General features: G+C 35.0%; 1 long non-coding RNA gene across 3 annotated transcripts; it reads right to left on the reverse strand.

The window, feature by feature from the left end:
• Positions 1-385: 385 nt before the first annotated feature.
• On the reverse strand, positions 386-11,228 carry LOC141375110 (uncharacterized). 3 transcript variants are annotated; one of them, XR_012382604.1, is made up of 4 exons: positions 11,091-11,228; positions 10,230-10,436; positions 3,856-4,011; positions 1,467-2,567 (listed from the first exon to the last, which is right to left on the reverse strand). It is a non-coding gene; the product is annotated as an uncharacterized lncRNA (long non-coding RNA). The 3 variants fall into 3 exon arrangements; XR_012382602.1 differs by lacking the exon at positions 3,856-4,011 and having other exon boundaries at positions 386-2,567; XR_012382603.1 differs by lacking the exon at positions 3,856-4,011 and having other exon boundaries at positions 1,270-2,619.
• Positions 11,229-13,089: the final 1,861 nt, after the last annotated feature.

The raw sequence follows: 13,089 nt of genomic DNA on the forward strand, positions 1-13,089 counted from the left end.
AGACATTCATTTTGAAATTATTGCACAAATATCAATAAGTCAATACAGAGCAAGATAGTTGTTTATGTTTATATATATATATATATATATATATATATATATATATATATATATATATATATATATATATATATATATATATATATATATATATATATATATATATATATATAACTGTTAATATACAATTTGCAGTGGTGCTTATTAATTTTTGGAGGGTGCTCCTAAATTTTTTCTGGTGCTCTAAAATTTTTGAAGTTGGAAGCACCGGTGCTACCAAGTTAAAAAAAAAATAATATTTCGAGCCCTGTGTTACTTCAGTCATATTAAAAAAAAACAAGAAGCAATTCATGTAAGGGTGCTAGGGATGAATAACTTTTTTTTTCAAGGTTTATGTAACTTATAATATTATATTTTAACATGTTCACACAGTGGAAATGTTATTTCTACTCCAGCAGGGTATACGTTGTTCAGCATGTGATTTCACCGCTTCCCAAAGGCTGGGACATTAAGAAAGATGTGGGTTTGTTATGTGAAGCGTAAGAATTCAGTAATTAAAAGGGAACATGGCAGTCTGCAGTATAGACATTTCCTCTTCATGTATATAATTTAAGGTGGGCGATGATGCTTAAAAGAGCAGCCTGTGCAATAGTCCTACACAAAATCTGTTTCATTTAGATATTTAATTAAAATTGTGCGGTTAAAAAAAAAAAAACACAGAGTTTTGTTTGAATTAATGACTATGCCTTGAGTTCAAGGAAATATAGAAAGAAAGCATACTGTATTCAATGTAAAATAAAAAAGTGATTATTTTAATTTACTTAAAAATTTGAGTAAAACCATAGCCCTAAAAATGACAAGCTGACTTTACTTAAAAAGGTATTAAACCCATTGTAAATTGGAACTGTTAAGTTGACTGAACTTTTTTTATCATATTATTAATTCATTCATTTTCTTTTCAGCTTAGTCCCTTTATTAATCCGGGGTTGCCACTGCGGAATGAACCGTCAACTTATCTAGCAAGTTTTTACACAGCGGATGCCCTTCCAGTCGCAACCCATCTCTGGGAAACACATACACACTCATTCACACTCATACACTATGGAAAATTTAGCCTACCCAATTCACCGGTACCGCATGTCTTTGGACTGAGGGAGAAACCGGAGCACCCGGAGAAAACCCACACGAACGCAGGGAGAACATGCAAACTCCACACAGAAACGCCAACTGACCCAGCAGAGGCTCGAACCAGCAACCTTCTTGCTGTGAGGCGACAGCACCTACCATACCTTTTAGTCAGTAATTTAAAGGCAACAGGTTTACTCACATCTTTAAAGTAAATTAAACTAGTCCCTTTTTATAGTGTTGTGTTGTTATTATTTTACAAAGACAGTTTTGTTTCTCTATTGGGTATATATAAATAAAGTTACACTTTCTGCTTTCAAATGATGCCTTAGTCTTATTTTAAGTATTTTACAATTTATGTAAGTCACAAAATATCCAGAAGAAAAAAAATCCATATATGTAATATGTACATTAGCAATATATTATATAACATTTATGTTCCACTAGCCTACATACCCTCCTAATACAATATGTATAAGGGCGCATTATTCAATTTGGTGCCATGAGTTTTAAAAGTCAACGAGCATATCCGATGGACATCAGTTATGCTCATTTGTGGAAGTTCCTGAAGGCATCTTGTGTAAAACAGCCAGTGAAGAGCATACAGAACCAGAAGCGATGTGATCTGATTGATGAAATACAGCAGTACAGTATGTTGCACAAACAGCCCATACTTCATGTAGCATAACTCGAAGCGAACTGAGTAAACTGATCTAAAAATAGACATGTCCAAATATCTTGATTAAACCAGATGGAACCACAAATTAGAATGGAGTTTATGAGAGTTATGTAGTTGAGTGATGCAAATTTATTTACGAAAAAAACAGAAATTAAAGGGATAATTCAACAAAAAAGAAAATGTACTCACTATTTACTTAGCCTCAAGTAGTTCCACACCATTTTGAGTTTCCTTCTTTTGTTGAACACAAAGAAGATATTTGAAAAAGGCTAAAAAAGAACTAACCATTGACCTCTATGGTAGTAAAAACAAATACGATGCAAGTCAATGGTTACAGGTTTCCAGTATTTTTCAAAATATTTTCTTTTGTCTTCAACTCATAAAGGTTTTAAACAAGTAATGGATGAGTATATTCATTTTTGTGTGAAGATCATCTTCCAATCAACTTCTCTTGTCCTGTATATCTGGCCTCTCAATAGAATAGAAATGCTCCATGTAAGCAAAAAAAATAATAAATTAATAAAAAACCCTTTCCTCTATGCTTGAAAAGTAGTTTCAAAGTCTCTTTTTCTCTTTCTCTGAAACCCTAACGCAGTGTCTACATTTGCATCTCTGAAACGGAAACCTCTCGCTGCTCTCTTTCCTTCTGCGTGTGTTGCTTTCCCAGCGTTCTTCACAAGGAGCCGGCATCTCAGCTGGAGTTTTCCTCCACACACACAGAGTCTGATGCCCCGGCAGGGAAGGAGAATTCTCCTCTCCGACGCTACAACAGAGGAGTAACATCAAATGGCAAACACCACCACAGGCAGCCTGAGCTTCAGAGAGAGAGAGCGGGGAAAAGAGAGAGGGAGAAACAGACAGAGGGAGAAAGAGAGCAGGAGGTATGTTGTTGTGATAAACTGTGCCCCAGCACCAGTTTATTTCTGCTAACTTGTGTCTGTGCACTACGAAGAGATGAGAAAAAATGATGCAGATGGTTGAGCACAAGGAGGATGTCTGTGTGTCCTGCTTAATCATCCTGAGACCAGCATTATGCACTGAACTTTGCTTTCTATCTTCCAAATATCTGATTATATGATTACAGTAGTTCTAAATCCTTGTGTCAAAAAAGTATCAATTCAAAGATTATAATCGAAAATAGAATTCAAAGATTTGAATATTATTAATTTTTTTTGTATTTTAAATATTTTTCCAAACAGAATTACATTTACTCATACAAAAGTTAAATATTTAAGGTAGCATTTCATATGTAAAGGACAGAAAACTATTTTCAGACCTTATTTGTCTTTTTTATATATATATATATATATATATATATAAACATTGCATCATGACAGGCGCCATAATGATTCTGAAATTTCCAACTTTAAATTAAATTATATTATATTACATTACATTATGTTTCATTATATTATATTATATTATATTATATTATATTATATTATATTATATTATATTATATTATATTATATTATATTAGATCATAAATCTAAATCTCAATTAATTTAACAATTTACCTCGTTTATGATTAATGAACGATTATTTTATTTATATCTATAAATGAACCTAGTTAAGTCTTTAAATGTCACTTTAAGCTGTACAGAAATGTCTTGAAAAATATCTAGTCAATTATTATTTACTGTCATTATGCCAAAGACAAAATAAATCAGTTATTAGAAACGAGTTAATAAAACTATCATGTTTAGAAATGTGTTGTGAAAATCTTCTCTCCATTAAACAGAGATTGGTGAAAAAAAAAATAAACGGGGGGCTAATAATTCAGGGGGCTAATAATTCTTACTTCAAAAAATACAAAACATTAACAATATTTTTAATGCTGTCTTTGACTTTTTGAAAAATGCTAATCAATGGCTATACAGGCACTTTAGGAAAAAAGTATTTAATCTACAGACTGCATATGTTTTATTTCATTGGCACATCAAACCACTGTGTATTTTATAATTCTGACCATATAACAATGCTATAGTGTAATTAGCCAGCAGCATTAAAAATGTATCTCGAGTAGAAGAAACAGAATAGGGAACTCTCACATGTCCAGCAGCACTGCACGTGTAAAAGAGGTCTGTTTATTGCCAGATACACGTGTCAGAAGAAGAATCCATATGTTCATAATGATAATTACACCTTTCACTGAGCCACACTGCTTTCTAGTGTCAGAGCTGTTCTTCCCACTCACAGTCCACCGCCTGGAGGTAAAGACAGAGAGACTGGCATAAGACCAGCATAAGGGTTAGCAGAGGCCAGAGTCGAACTCTAAGGCTAATTAATGCAGGTATAGGCACTCGCTGCTCAACATGCTATTTGACCATCCAGTGTCAATAAGCTCTGAAAGAAGGGAGACATCTGCTCTGGTTTCACTGGGGGTCAGGAGAGACAAGTGGAATAGTTAAACAGACACTACGCCTGTCAGCTCACAGTTTGCTCAGCCTGGCAGATGAGAATATGTGAAACTATTTTTTTTTAGTCAAGATGGCTTTCATAGCTCAAACTTTTTACAGACTTCTCACAGCAGTGGGGGAGGAAGTCATCTGAACATTATTAACCTTGTATAATAAATCTAATACTGCAGAAACAGTACTGTATTGTTTATAATGCATTTACATCTGCAGCAATATTCAGTATATGCATGATACACATACACATAATAAGCTGTCACTAATTTCAAAATGGGCAGTGTGGTAGCACAGTGGGTAGCGCCTCACAGCAAGTAAGTCGCTGGTTCAAACCTCGGCTGGATTAGTTGGCATTTCTGTGTGGAGTTTGCATGTTCTCACAGTGTTCGCATGGGTTTCCTTCGTGTGCTCCGGTTGCCCCCACAGTCCAAAGATGAAAGAATGAATGATTCCTGTATGGTCTATGGGCATTTAGTAAGAACTATATTAGAAAAATAGTCAGAACTAAAGATTCAGACACTGAAGCTGTTGATTATGGGTGATAAATATGATTTTAGGTGCAGACGGGTGGCGTGCGCTATCGGTGAGTGAAGAGCGCAGCGGAGATGGGGTAGGGGGTTATGATGTTTCATTCATTCATTCATTCATTCATTCATTCATTCATTCATTCATTCATTCATTTATTCATTCATTCATTCATTCAGAAAGGCTCTTAAATTTGCGTCTGTGACTGAAATGTGACCTTTGGTGGACAGTAGCCGACTCCAAAATAAGATGCAGATTCAGAGTTCCACATGAGCTTATTAATTAGCAAATAATATAAATATTACGAACATGAACATTAGGTGAGTAGGTCACGTTGTAACCTTACTCTGTGTCCTTACAACATGCTACATGACAAGCAGTTGGCTGTTTGCATCAGACGAAACATGACAGGAACTTAAATACAGCCATTCAGAAGCACAGAATATGCACTCACTCACAAAATGGTTTAAAAACGAATAATGCATATTAAACCTCTTTACTGTTATTAAATGTACATGTTGAGTCACTGATATGTGTTGGTTTTGGGTCTAAAATTCAATTTCAAACAGTTTATTTTAACTAAGGTGAACCATCTGCTGCTGCTTTCAGTATATAGCTATAAATGTCATCTGAAGTAGCATTCAAACTCACAATGTTAGCATTTAACTCTGAATAAAGCACATCAGGTGTATCTAAAGGGGATCATTTTCAGTTTTCTGTAGTTCAGCTGCAAAAAAAAAAAAGAAGCCGTTTCTAATATATATATTTTAGGTGTTGGTTAGAACAAAAACTCCTTTTAATATGGTAAATATTTCTTCTATCAAGTGCCGTTTCTTTTATTTAGAACAGGACGTAAATCAGCCTTTAGGCTCGATCGTCAGACTATCTGCTGTTGATCCTCAATCTGACAACCTGCGCTTGAATTTGTTTTGATCCTGGAATGCAATACTTAGTTCAACCACTGGGTGTCAAACTTATATACAGCACGTTATAAACAGTTTCAGTTATATACATTATTGCTAATTTGGAACTAGACTATATATCATTTTTTAAATTTCTACCGACCAAACGACACCTCTTAACCCAACTGTCATTGGGGAATTTGCAAATCATACTAAAATGTACAAATGAGATCATACAAATTCATAAAAATTTGCCACTATATTAAGGTTACGAATTGAAGTGAAATAGGGTTGAAAAATTAAGCACTAACAATATTTAAGATGGCACTTCAAGAATTTAACGTCTGAACTCTTATACGCTATAAGCAATATTTTAATGCATAGCATGGATGCAATTAAAAGTGTACATATTTTTAACTTTCCCAACTAAGACTTAACGAGGACATAGAAGATGAATGGGTGCAAATCGCTCTCAGGCAAGCATTGATTGTAACTACTTTAAGATTAGCCAATAACAAATATTTTTAAGATATCTTCCAAAAAATTATATCTCACTTAAAGTTTTGTGGCCCTCTCACCTTAGAGTTAATCCCTAAAGAAAGTCAGTCCTCAAATATTGCTTCAGCAAGTGGTTATCAAATATACAATCAAAATCCAAGTGTGCTGTGGCTATACTGAAAAAAAATGATTGTAGAAGAGAAAAGTTGTTGACTTGTTTAGACACCGCTACGAAATACACACAGTGCACTATAAAAGGTATGGGGCACCTAGAGCAGTTTAAGACAGCTGTTTAATCAAAATAATGGAAGTGAAAGATCTTTTCTTTTGTATCAAATATATAAAATGCAGATACATGGTTTAATCCATTGGACAGAAGCAGATCTGAATGTGAGCTTGTAGATTATTGTGGGAAACGAACAGGTTTATGCAGATAAACATGACTGTGTGATGTTATGATGTCAAGAAGAAGTAATTATAAAAACAACATGCAAGAAGGAATTTTTCTAAATGTTTGCAAAGCTCAGTATGTTCATGACAAAAATATTATATTTTACAGCCAAAATAGCAGTCGAAATTATGTGACAGAAATTTGAGGCATTTTTTCTTTTATTATTTTAGAAAGGACTTTCAAAGTGAATAATTGCTGTTGATTTGGTTCTATATAACTTGGCCATGGTTTTAGATTAGCAATCTTTTCACATTTCACGTGACTTTTTTGGTCATTTTGACGAGTTCCTATAAAATACAAATTTTACAGAATAAGCATCATATTAACCACATTCAGTAAAGTACTGGCAAACTGAATCCTATTGCTTGAATCAAATCTTTTCTTTGTATTCTGTGCAGAGAGATACACAAGTTGGCTGAGGTGCCACACTGTTCTGTGCCCAGCAAACAAACAAACAGCTCATAGTCAACATTAATAAGACACTAAGGGATTTTCATGGTCAGTCTGTCATACAATACACTGACACTAACAGATACTCAGCATGAACAGCTGGAGTGCACACAAACAGTTAAAATAGCAATAGAAAAGCCTCTGGTAACATGTTTTTTTTTTCATTTACTTGGTGTTGGCAAAATTTTAAGGGTACATATTAGTACCTAAAGTGTATCTATTGATAGTTTTCAGCCATGTGACCTGTGCGAAGACCTGGTGGGCAAAACAATATAGGCCTTAATGACAGCTACAATGGGATTTCTATCAAAACGCAGCACAAAGCAGTCATACGTGCATCTGTTTTATATTTACAATTAGGATCACATATCAACAGAACAGAACCTATACTCACAAACTATAAATTGTTGTGATTCATATAGTGCATCCCAACCATTTTTCAGTCATTTAAAATTGTCATGTTCCTGCCAGAGCTCAAGTTCTTTTTATCTAACATTATCTTTTGGATATTCCTCAGCAATATAATCATTAGTGATGGTGTTATAGCATGTACTTGTCTGCTTTTATATTTGGTGTCTAATCTATTCGCTCACTTCTGCTATTTATACTTTGACTTTGCATTTAAATTTTTACTTTAATTCCACTTGACCTGCAAATTAGAATAGAAACTGTATTGACCTTAATCTTCAATGCGGAAATGCGCTTGTTTTTGTCATTGTTTTTGAACTTCCAATACAGTTGCCTAAAGGAGATATGACTAGGAATAATAAACTGTAGAAAACGATCAAACTGCTTGCTCTACAAACAACTGTTTGCATGACTATACAGACAAAGCAGAATAATATAATAGGAAAATATCAGTTTGCAACATCAAGCAACAGAACGAGCTGTTTTTAATGTCTAAAAACTAATGGAATTGAATAAGACCGGAAGTCTTGAACCAAAGAGATTCAAATGGCTGTGCCCGCTCATACGTGGAGAATCAATAAAAAGCATACACACACACTGCCAGTTATAGGTACAATGGATTACTATGCATCAGTTATTTTACCATTTGGCACAAAACAATAAATGTATCCTTTGGCTGTTCTTTCTCTGAAGGAATTATATAAAAGCACAGCACAGGTGTCTCCTCCTTGGTTAGTAGCACCTAACCTTATTGCAAAAACTATTATCTGTTTTGGCTAAAAAAAGAGAAATCGTTCAGCCCATGGCTGGTGTTCTGCCTGGGGGGTGTTTCCCTAATGGTGTGACAACATGTGAAATCTATCATTTAATAACAAGTGCCCTTTTTCAAAAGACAACCCCACATGATCTGAACCTTTAATTCTGACAGTGTATAAATATACAGTTGAAGTCAGAATTATTTGCCCCCTTTATATTTTTTTCCTCTTTTAAATATTTCCTAAATGATGTTAAATCGAGCAAGGAAATTTTCACAGAATGTCTGATAATATTTTTTCTTCTGGAGAAAGTCTTAATTTTTTTAAATCCATTTTAAGGTCAAAATTATTAGCCCCTTTAAGCTAATATATTTTTCTCTATAGTATACAGAACAAACCATCACTATACAATAACTTGCCCAATTACCCTAACCTGCCTAGTTAACCTAATTAGCCTAGTTAAGCCTTTAAAAGTCACTTTAGGCTGTATAGAAGTGTCTTGAAAAACATCTAATAAAATATTATTTCCAGTCATCAAGGCAAAGATAAAATAAATCAGTTACTAGAAATGACTTATTAAAACTAGTATGTTTAGATATTTGATGACATAATTAAAATAAAAAAAATTCTCCAATAAACAGGAATTGGGGGAAAAAGAAACAGAGGGGCTAATAATTCACGAGGGCTAATAATTTTGACCTCAACTGTTTGTATTTATATCCACCTCCATGTTATGACCTGTAGTGCATGTCTATGTAATAATTAGTCTACACAGAACATATTATCTTTATTTTATTTCAGTATTATTATTTATTATTTATTTATTTACTGATTGACTGTATTAAACTAAATTTGCAATAATATTAGCCGAGTTGGGTGTAATGCATTCCACAGTAACGGGTTACTGTATCCTAATTACATTTTTGGGGAATGCAGTAATGTTACAAAATCCATTTTAAATGTGTGTAATTTGATTGCAATTACTAAAGTCTGTGTAATTGCGTTACTTGCGTTAAAAATATACATTTTAAAAACCATATTCTGCCACATTTTCTGCCCAACGTCAGTTAATGAGCATTCGCTTTTAAACTGCTGGAGAACACGAGCTGAAATAGTACTGAAATGGTTGCTGTTGAGAGGTGCTTCAAGTGGAAATACAGACATTACTTTGATTTCATTGAGCGTAAAAACAAAACTATTGCTGTGAAATGCAATCTATGTCCAGTCTTTAAAGAACTTTCCACTGCTTTAAACTCAACCGCCAACTCATTCAAGCACTTAAACAGAAGTATTCTATGACAATATGTGTCACCAAGGAGGACACTGGTGACCAAAAACACAGCAGCAGAGTGAGAGTACCTTTTAAAAATGTGAAGAAAAGCAGCTGCATATGGGGCAGTTCACATATCACATCTTACATGTATCTAGTTTTATTCAAAATGTCTTCTTTTGTGTTCAAAAGGAAAAAAGGCAAACAAAACAGCTTGGCACAAGTGAGGTAAATGAGGAGAGAACTTTAAGTCGTGGGAGATCTCTTTATATTTGAATTGATTTTGAATTTGTCAAGCTGCTGTATTAAACCCATTGTAATGTTTTTCAGTGAATATTAAATTATTGAAAAGAAGCAGTTTCTTTTTATTTTTTATGTTTTAAAAGTTACCTCAAAGTAAAGTCATTAGTAATCTGATTACTTGTTACATGAAGTAATTGGTAATGTAATCAAATTACAATTTCAATCATTAATCATAAGTAATCATTAATTTGTAATCGATTTTTTTTCAAGTAACTTAACCAACACTAAGTATTAGTTATAAAAGTAAATAAGTTGCTAATACATTCACACTGCACTTGCACCTTACTTTTTGCTGCCTTCAGTGAACCATGAACAGCAAAATTTATAAATAAATCATTTTTTAAATGCTTCAGCACTGAAACTCTTCTTAGACCTAAACTTCTGCTATGTGGCACAACTTCGCTTGTTAATATGCGTACCAAAATAAACATGCTCTGCTAAAGCCTTACCTTTAAGGAGAACAACATGCATCAGACTGAACCAAGGTGTCCTCACTGGTACCAGCTTTAATTTTTCTCAAAGCTCGTATTTCAGTGTTGCGTCTGTCCAAACAGAAGGTGATGGTTTTCTGACCTCAGAAGGCACTGTGTCTGTCATCCACCTCAGGCCTTTGAGTCTAGATGCAGCAGATGGTGGAGGACTCAGAGTGCTGACACCTTAATGAGGGCAAATAGAGGGAAATATCAGTGAAAACAGAAAACCCTGGAAGGAGACAGTCTGTAACAATCAGAAAAGCGTTGGTGCTACAATGTTCCCTTGCTTGCAATTTGTGGGAGAAAAAAGAAAGGTTTCAAAGGGAAACATAAACATAACATAAACACAAAATATAGAAAAATGTTTCTTCATTTAACATTTTCTAGACAAGCAAAACAAATATTGTCTTCTCAGAAATAATTAATATTAACAAATAATAAATTATGAATAGGATTTTTCTTTGCTTGCCCATCTGACAGATTATTTGAGCTTAAAAACTCACTTAATTTGGAGATAGTATTTCTAAAAGCAAGGCAATATTAGAAAATTCCTATTGATTCATTCATTTTAGAAATTTGGACTAAAGCATTGTGTAAAGAAAACCTGAGTTTCATTTTTACACTTTATTTGTGTTTATCATAGGCCTAATTCAATAGAGCCAAGTTCATTTTTGCAGTTATCACCTCTAAAGGCATTTATCAAACGGTTTATGTTAAGATTTTTTGTCCATAAAACACTACAGTTAATTTCTCACACTACAACAGACGACGGTGGATACAAATACTGAAGAGACAAGCCACTTCTTCAGTCAGATATATTGGGTTTTATTCACTAACTTTTCATTGAATGCCCTTGCAACAAACTCGGAGGTGCTGGATGAGAGAAAAGTCGTTTTCCACTCGCAACAAAAATGTGTTCTTTTGCTTGAAGCCACTTCATTTGTTTGTCAGTAACGCCTGATAACTGCCGTGTGTGCGTCCTGTCGCAAAACGTAGCGAAAAGTACCGCAAAACGGGAGTTTGATTAGGTTAGGTGTTTTCATAGATATATATCACATAGGGACCCTGAGCATGCGTCAATAGCGCCGCCATATTTTTACAGTGCTCCCAGGACAAGTGTCATTCAACCGCACTAGTTAAGACAGTGTTACTACGTGAAGATGCTGGACTTTAGCGCTGTCTACAGGTGTAGTAACGAACAAACAAAGAAAACAAAGCACAAAGGCAGAACATTTCATATGTAAGATTTATTTTTTTATGTTTTTGTATGTTATGAACTTTTGTGCTAATGTGATGATAATACAGTCACAGCATTCATCATGAGGTAAAGTAGCACCAACTCACGCTAAACACTCGGCTTATGCTATTGTTGAATAAAATCAGCAAACAATGCAAAAGAAATATGACAACGAGATGCTGCAGTCAGTGCGGTGCCAGAAACTTGTATTACTGTCGGCTAGGGAAGGAGTCCATCATAACGGAGATTCATTCACAAACGAATCGCTCCCTCCACCAGTATGAGAAGTGAAAGCAGGAGAGGCGGTGTGTTTCAGGACATTCATTCATTCATTTTCTTGTCGGCTTAGTCCCTTTATTAATCCGGGGTCGCCACAGCAGGATGAACCGCCAACTTATCCAGCAAGTTTTTACACAGCGGATGGCCTTCCAGCCGCAACCCATCTCTGGGAAACATTCACACACACAATCACACACTCTCATACACTACGGACAATTTAGCCAACCCAATTCTAAATGTCTTTGGACTGTGGGGGAAACCGGAGCACCCGGAGGAAACCCACACGAAGGCAGGGAGAACATATGCAAACTCCACACAGAAACGCCAACTGAGCCGAGGTTCGAACCAGCAACCTTCTTGCTGTGAGGTGACAGCACTACCTACTGCGCCACTGCCTCGTTTCAGGACATGATTAGATCAAATTTAACAGGGAAGGTGGATGGTACAAATCCATACACACAAACACAAGCTTTTTGTCAGGAATGCCTGTGCAATCACTTATCCATCAATGTAGAAAAGTGATGTAAAATTGTAAGTTTAGTAATTAAAAAAAGATTTGCATACTAACCTCAGAGAAAACTCCCGATCATAGATATATGTGTATATGTGTGATTCTCTGGCTCTGGATGGCCACAGTCCTCCACTGCAGCTTGGTCCCGCATTCATTTTAAAGGAACCCTACCCTGTACTAAAAGGCCGGCTCTATTGACGCATTCCTTCTAATAGACAACAACAGGCTGGGCGACATCTAATGTATATATTTATGAGGTGTTTTCATGTTGTTGCCTTGAAATTAAGGGCCCTATCATACACCCAGCGCAATGAGGCGCAAAGCGCAACGCAATTGCTATTTGCTACTTTCAGCTCGGCACAAGGGTCATTTTGAGGCATTGCGCCACACTGTTTAAATAGCAAATGCATTTGCGCTCATATGTGCGCCCATAGGCGTTCTGGTCTAAAAAAGCAGGCGTGTTTTGGCGCATTGCTGTTTTGAGAAACTGTAAATAGTCTGTTCTTTAAACCAGAACAAAGTCCGTCTATTGTCTGGCGCAAAGTGCGCCTGGCTTACACACTACACACAAGATGAAGAGCAATACGCAAATATCTTTACATATGAAAAAGATTTAATATATTAAGGATATATATAATAAGGATATATATAGGATATAAATATAAATAATTAAAATGTTACAAAACAAATTAATTTCTAGCCTACATAAATTTAAAAACCACTGCCCTTAACAAGCAAATTTAATTATTTATAGGCTAATTGATGTCTGTGCGGTAAGGTTTCCCTATCCACAAGAGCAAAAGCGAAAG

The sequence above is a fragment of the Danio rerio genome, chromosome 7 (genome assembly GCF_049306965.1).
Source record: "Danio rerio strain Tuebingen ecotype United States chromosome 7, GRCz12tu, whole genome shotgun sequence".
NCBI lineage: Eukaryota > Metazoa > Chordata > Actinopteri > Cypriniformes > Danionidae > Danio > Danio rerio.